We start from the raw sequence: 7848 nt of genomic DNA on the forward strand, positions 1-7848 counted from the left end.
ACCTTATGTTCTAAAACAAAAGTAAACATAATTGTGAGACCAAGGTAACTGTTCTTTGATCCTGAAAGGCACAAGGAAAACAAACAAGGAGAGGAGACAATAAACCAGGGAACAGGAGCATGGGGTGGGGAGGGGACATTGAATGCAAAACAGAGGATTTTATAGTTGACCCTTGAGGTAAAAGGGAGCACTGGAACATATTTAGGTGTCTGTGTATATAAGAGGCAGGGCAGGGGAGATGGAGACATGATCAGACCTGCGCATGAAAGTTGACAGAGTTGGAAAATGGAGTGTCTTGTGCATAGAGCAGCAAGTAGTAGGAGAGGGGCTCTGGATCACAGACTGGAGGGAGGGTATAATTTGTAGGAGGAATGCACATATTGGGCCAGATTGTGGTGGGCTGTGAATGCCAAACAGAAGTTTTCATATTTCATCCTTTTTCAAATATATATGTGTGTATGTATTTTTAACATTGACCTTTACAATATTTTATTTGTTTGTTCTCCCTCCCTACATTGTAGAGGGCTGAAACTCTGAATAGGTGTATTTGAATCAGAAACCCAGCACTTAAGGCTTATTACCTATTCAATATGAGACAATGACTCTATTAGCATATGTTTGGATAAATGGCTCTTCTCACAGTTGGTGCTGGCTCAATGTTTGGTGTTAAGATAATGGTAGGCAAGGATTAGAGGATGGGGTGAGACAGACCAGAGTCATTTGGCAGCAGGAGGGGGAGGAGAGAAGTTGGTGACTTTGGAGGGGAGAATCCAGGATAGATCATTGGTGAGCCACCTGGCGCTTTGTCTGTCTTCTTCACTTCTCCCCTTAAAGACCAAGGACTTTTACTTAACCTGACTCTGGCTGATCCTGAGGCCTCCAGGGAGCTAATCCGGACTTTACACTACATCCCCTCCCAACTTCCCAAGATGGCAATATGGAGTATATACGTCATATCATTTTGAACCTATTTCCACTAGTCATGTTGTAAAAGAAGGATCAGAACAAAAAGGAAACACCACAGGAAAAGAAAAAAAAAGTGAAAATAGTATCCTTTAATCTGGATTCAGTCTTTATAATTCTTTCTCCTTTCCATCATTAGTCTTTCAGAAATGCCATAGATCATTGTATTTCGGAGAAGTGTAACATCTATCAAAGTTGATCATCGGCACGACCTTACTGTTACCATGTACAAAGTTTTCCTGGTCTGTTCCCTTCACTCAGCACCAGTTCATCCAAGGCTCTTCAGGTTTTCTGATACCACCTGCTCCATGTCTTCTCACTTGCTAATTTCGGTGAATCTATATTCACTTAAAATGCAACCTTTCACTTTTCTATTTTTAATGAACAAATATTAATTTTCCTTCCCATCAATCCCCTATTGACAAAGTACTATAGAGTGCATAACTTCCCAGTTCACTGATTACATATTTGCCCTTCGATATGTTCACCTTCTACCACAGGCTTCCAATAACAATGAAAATGAGTCCTTCCTTTTCCCAGACAAGAAATCAATGTTCATGGGTTTTTTGCCCAAGATCACAAAATGAATGAAAAACAGGGCTGGAATTTTGAACCCATTTTCCAATAAATTACAAGAACTGATGTTTGTTAGCCTACATTTTAGTCTTCATAGCCATTCACTTAAAAGTAATTATTAAGATCTACAAAAATGCCACTACTTATGAAAGGGTAGACAAGGTCACTTTTATGTTTTTAGCATTCATTACTTATCCAATGTGTGTGGAGTCAGCACCAAGATTTTGATGGAGAAAAAACATGACCCGTCCAACCTCTATGGACTGAGGCAGTCATCAGTGTGTCACTCATTTTCATCCTTTAGCTTATTAACATTTGAAGAAAAAGAGATAAAATAGTTTTTCAGTGACTTCCACATGGCAGTACTGTAACAGTTGATATAAGATTAAATTTGGAAATGTCCATGTTTTGTGAACTCCTGGAGATGGAGCTTGTTATTTTGAAAAAGCATCTCAGAAACAGCAGCTTTAATTAACTGTTGCCTGACTGATGCTTCATAAGAACACATGGACACTATGCATCCTTCAACAGAAGCCACATTCTACTTACAGATATAAGGAAACGCAATAGGTTGTGTGGCAAGGGAAAATTTTTAAATTTTATCATGATTAAAACAGACTATAAAGTCAGATAGTTGTTTATTATTAATCCCTGGCTCATTTGGTTCGATTTTTAAAAATGAATTTTAATAGAAAATTTTGGAAAATAGTGAGGATGTCTTAGCATCAAAGCAGGCTTCAGACCCTAGGAAAAGGAACAATACTATTCTAGGGTAAAACAGTAAATTTGGATCAATTCAGTGATTGGGAAATACTATCATTGAGTTATTACTCAGTTTCTTCATGTAACAAAAATATATTCAGCTATTTCCTTTACTTATAGAGGATGGTCTCTAAAAGTGACAGGCTTCTACAATATGTGCAAATTAATTGCCTTTTTGAAGCAGCTAGTGACAAGGGTTCCCACAGGTGCTTTGCTACCCCTTTCAAGAGGACACAGTATTTCCAGCCAATGTTGACAATTATCCCTTTCCTTGGTCATTTTACACAATGACCAAGTGCTGAAAGGTGTTTTCTAGTAAATAGAAAAGAATCATCTTCACACCCATACCTTGGAATCTCCATAGGTAATCTGGTGCTTTTGAACCTAATTGTCTTTTGGACCCAAAATTATTTATTAAATGTTATAGACATGAACTCACGTGAACATTTTCCTGCCGGATCAATTAGCCTCAACAATTTAACCAAATTCATTGTTTACATAGAGCTAAGTATGCCACATAATATTAAATTCCAAGGAAATGATTTTGCCTTTCAACTTATATTGTGTCATTCAAGTAGAACATCTTAGTGCTTGTAATAAATACCATTAAGTTTTCTTTTAATTAACTTTTAGTAAAATTAGTTTCCTTAATTTTTAAAATCAGGTATATATTTTTATTTTTACTTTATTTGAGATCATGCTTTGTACCTCTGCCTTTTTTTTACTTTAGCTGAAGCATGATGGATTCTGTTCCAGTCCATTATTTAAAAGTTCTCTATGTGTCCTTCTATATTTACTGTGTTTCTTTTAAACAATATATTGTAGAATTCTGGTTTCTAATACATCCTGTTGTATGCTTCTGTTTTATATGTGAGCTCTTCTCTTTCAAATATATAGGAATGGTTACTAATAGCTTCTTTCCCTCCATCCTATTTTCTTCTGTTTTTTCTCTTTCTTTTTACCCTATTCCTCCTCAATGGCCTATTTTGCTTCTAACCACTGCCCACCCTATTGTCCTACCCTATTGCCTTTCTCTTCTCAGAAGGACATCATGTGTTTGAGGTCTGCAGGCTCTGCAGGTCCTGCAGGTCTGCAGGAATACAAATATCTTATTTAAGATTTTAGCATCAATATTCATAAAAATATGGAACGCTTCACGAATTTGCGTGTCATCCTTGCGCAGGGGCCATGCTAATCTTCTCTGTATCGTTCCAATTTTAGTATATGTGCTGCCGAAGCGAGCACAGAGCTTATTTTATAACGAAAAAAAGAACTCTTCATGTTGTGGATTCATCAGTTTTACAGAGGTGTAGGGAGTTTGACAATAGTCAGCTGTTGGGCATGTCAAGAGTGTAATGAGGAGATTTTAGAGTAAGGCAACTGTTCAATTGAATACTTCATTGGCTTAGAACTTATTTTATCATTCTGTGAATTTTTTTGAAAAGCCTTCTTCAGTGTTTCTTTAAGGATTTCTGCTAGGGATCTGTCTAGCTCACTGAGAAAGAAAGAGTAACTTACTAAAAGATGGTTATTTTATTTTATTTCTTTTTAAGATATATTTAGACTCATTCTCACTTATCTACTATTAAATTTTATTAAAAGATTCATTCAGTAAATGTAATTGGAAATTAAGACTTAAAGGATATTTATGCTAGCTTAGGTCTTCAAAAGGAAAGGACACTCAAACGTGATACTAAAGTAAATTCATGTTATCAATATTAACTGATTTAGAGATTGTCCTTTTCATATCTTCTCTACTTTTGTTTTTATTGAAAACTCTTCTGTCTTGTCTCTATTACAAATAACACTAGTTCTTTATTGTAGACAGATACTACTTACTGGTTTAGGAAAGTCCCATTTAGGAGACAGAAAGGAGTACACTTTCTTTTCAGCAGTTCATGGAACCTATACAAAAATAGACCATAATATATGGTCTAAAAACCTCAAACTCAAATGCAGTAAGGCAGAAATAGTGAATGCATCCTTTTCAGACCACTTTGCAATAAAAATTACACTCAACAAAAAGCCACGGGAAAGTAGACCAAAAAATAATTGGAAACTAAATAATCCCATACTAAAGAATGATTGGGTGAAACAGCAAATCATAGACATAATTAATAACTTCACCCAAGAAAATGACAATAATGAGACATCATATCAAAATGTGTGGGATACACCAAAGCAGTAATAAGGAAATTTCATATCTCTAAGAGGCTTACTTGCATAAAGTAGAAAAAGAGAAGGTCAACGAATTGGGCTTGCAACTAAAAATGCTAGAAAAGGAACAAATTAAAAACCCCCAGTCAAACACTAAACTTGAAATTCTAAAAATAAAAGGAGAGATCAATAAAATTGAAAGTAAAAAAACTATTGAATTAATTAAGAAAACTAAGAGTTGGTTCTATGAAAAAAAACAACTAAATAGACAAACCCTTAGTAAATCTGATTAAAAAAAGGAAAGAGGAAAATCAAATTGTTAGTCTTAAAAATGAAAAGGGAGAACTCCCCACTAATGAAGAGGAAATTAGAGCAATAATTTGGAATTACTTTGCCCAAATTTATGGCAATAAATTCGACAACTTAAATGAAATGGAAGAATATCTTCAAAAATATAGCTTGCCCAGATTAACAGAGGAAGAAGTAAATATCCTAAACAGTCCCATCTTAGAAAAAGAAATAGAACAAGCTATTAACCAACTCCCTAAAAAAATCCCCAGGACCAGATGGATTTACATGTGAATTCTACCAAATATTTAAAGAACAATTAACCGCAATACTATATAAACTATTTGAAAAAATAGGGAGTGAAGGAGTCCCATCAAACTCCTTTTATGACACAGACATGGTACTGATACCTAAACCAGGTAGGCTGAAAACAGAGAAAGAAAATTATAGACCAATCTCTCCAGAAAATCGTCCACAGAATAATACACTATGATCAAGTAGGATTTATACCAGGAATGCAGGGCTGGTTGAATATTAGGAAAACTATTAGCATAATTGACTATATCAATAAGCAAAATAACAAAAACCATATGATCATCTCAATAGATGCAGAAAAAGCATTTGATAAAATCTAACATCCATTCCTAATAAAAACACTTGAGAGTATAGGAATAAATGGACCTTTTCTTAAAATAGTCAGGAGCATATATTTAAAACCATCAATAAGCATCATATGCAATGGGGAAAAACTGGAATCTTTCCCAGAAAGATCTGGAGTGAAGCAAGGTTGCCCACTGCCAACATTATTATTCAATATTGTATTAGAAACACTAGCCCCGGCAATAAGAGTCAAGAAAGAGATTAAAGGAATCAGAATAGGCAGTGAGGAAACCAAACTATCACTCTTTGCAGATGATATGATGGTATACTTAGAGAACCCGAGAGATTCTACGAAAAAGCTATTAGAAATAATCCATAACTTTAGAAAAGTTGCAGGTTATAAAATAAATCCCCATAAATCCTCAGCATTTTTATACATCACCAACAAAATCCAACAGCAAGAGATACAAAGAGAAATTCCATTCAGAATAACTGTTGACAGCATAAAATATTTGGGAATTTATCTACCAAAGAAAAGTCAGGAATTATATGAGCTAAATTACAAAAAACTTTCCACACAAATAAAGTCAGAATTAAACAATTGGAAAAATATCAAGTGCTCCTGGATAGGTCGAGCAAATATAATAAAGATGACAATACTCCCTAAACTAATCTATTTATTTAGTACTATACCAATCCGACTTCCAAGAAAATATTTTAATGATCTAGAAATAATAACAACAAAATTCATATGGAATAATAAAAGGTCAAGAATCTCAAAAGAATTAATGAAAAAAAAATCAAATGAAGGTGGCCTAGCTGTACCTGATCTAAAACTATATTATAAAGCAGCAGTCACCAAAACCATTTGGTATTGGCTAAGAAATAGATTAGTTGATCAGTGGAACAGGTTAGGTTCACAAGACCAAATAGTCAACTATAGCAATTTAGTGTTTGACAAACCCAAAGATCCTCAGTTTTGGGATAAGAATTCATTATTTGACAAAAACTGCTGGGATAACTGGAAATTAGTATGGCAGAAATTAGGCATGGACCCACACTTAACACCATATACCAAGATAAGATCAAAATGGGTCCATGATTTAGACATAAAGAATGAGATTATAAACAAATTGGAGGAACATAGGATAGTTTATCTCTCAGCCTTGTGGAAGAGGAAGAAGTTTGTGACTAAAGACGAACTAGAGACCATTATTATTGATCACAAAATAGAAAATTTTGATTATATCAAATTAAAAAGCTTCTGTACAAACAAAACTAATGTAAACAAGATTAGAAGGGAAGCAACAAACTGGGAAAACATCTTCACAGTTAAAGGTTCTGATAAAGGCCTCATTTTCAAAATATATAGAGAACTGACTCTAATTTATAAGAAACCAAGCCATTCTCCAATTGATAAATGGTCAAAGGATATGAACAGACAATTTTCAGATGATGAAATTGAAATCATTACCACTCATATGAAAGAGTGTTCCAAATCATTATTAATCAGAGAAATGCAAATTAAGACAACTCTGAGATACCACTACACACCTGTCAGATTGGCTAAGATGACAGGAAAAAATAATGAGTGTTGGAGGGGATGGGGGAAAACTGGGACACTGATACATCGTTGGTGGAGCTGTGAACGAATCCAACCATTCTGGAGAGCAATCTGGAATCATGCCCAAAAAGTTATCAAACTGTGCATACCCTTTGATCCAGCAGTGTTTCTACTGGGCTTATACCCCAAGGAGATACTAAAGACGGGAAAGGGACCAGTATGTGCCAAAGCCAAAATGTTTGTGGCAGCCCTGTTTGTAGTGGCTAGAAGCTGCAAACTGAGCGGATGCCCATCAATTGGAGAATGGTGGGTAAATTGTGGTATATGAATGTTATGGAATATTATTGTTCTGTAAGAAACGACCAGCAGGATGAATACAGAGAGGCCTGGAGAGACTGACCCAAACTGATGCTGAGTGAAATGAGCAGAACCAAGAGATCATTATATACATCAACAACGATACTGTATGAAGATGTAATCTGATGGAAGTGGATTTCTTTGACAAAGAGACCTAATTCAGTTTCAATTGATCAATGATGGACAGAAGCAGCTACACCCAAAGAAAAAAACACTGGGAAATGAATGTAAACTGTTTGCATTTTTGTTTTTCTTCCCGGGTTATTTCTACCTTCCGAATCCAATTCTCCCTGTGCAACAAGAAAACTGTTTGGATCTGCACACATACATTGTATCTAGGATATACTTGGATATATTCAACATATATAGGACTGCTTGCCATCTAGGGGAGGGGGTGGAGTGTGGGAGAGAAAAATCGGAACAGAAGTGAGTGCAAGGGTTAATGTTGTAAAAAAAAATTACCCTGGCATGGATTCTGTCAATAAAAAGTTACTATAATAAAAAAAAAGGAAAGTCCCATTTATTCCAATGTTTCTTGTGTTTTGCATAATAATAGGTTTTGTATTTTACTGCTTTAAAAT

The 7848-nt window shown here is 35.1% G+C and overlaps 1 non-coding gene across 1 annotated transcript; it reads right to left on the minus strand.

The window, feature by feature from the left end:
- Positions 1-3439: 3439 nt before the first annotated feature.
- On the minus strand, positions 3440-3546 carry LOC116420401. The gene has a single exon (XR_004230706.1). It is a non-coding gene; the product is annotated as a U6 spliceosomal RNA (small nuclear RNA).
- Between the last annotated feature and the right edge of the window lie 4302 nt (positions 3547-7848).

This window comes from Sarcophilus harrisii, chromosome X, assembly GCF_902635505.1.
Source record: "Sarcophilus harrisii chromosome X, mSarHar1.11, whole genome shotgun sequence".
Lineage (NCBI taxonomy): Eukaryota > Metazoa > Chordata > Mammalia > Dasyuromorphia > Dasyuridae > Sarcophilus > Sarcophilus harrisii.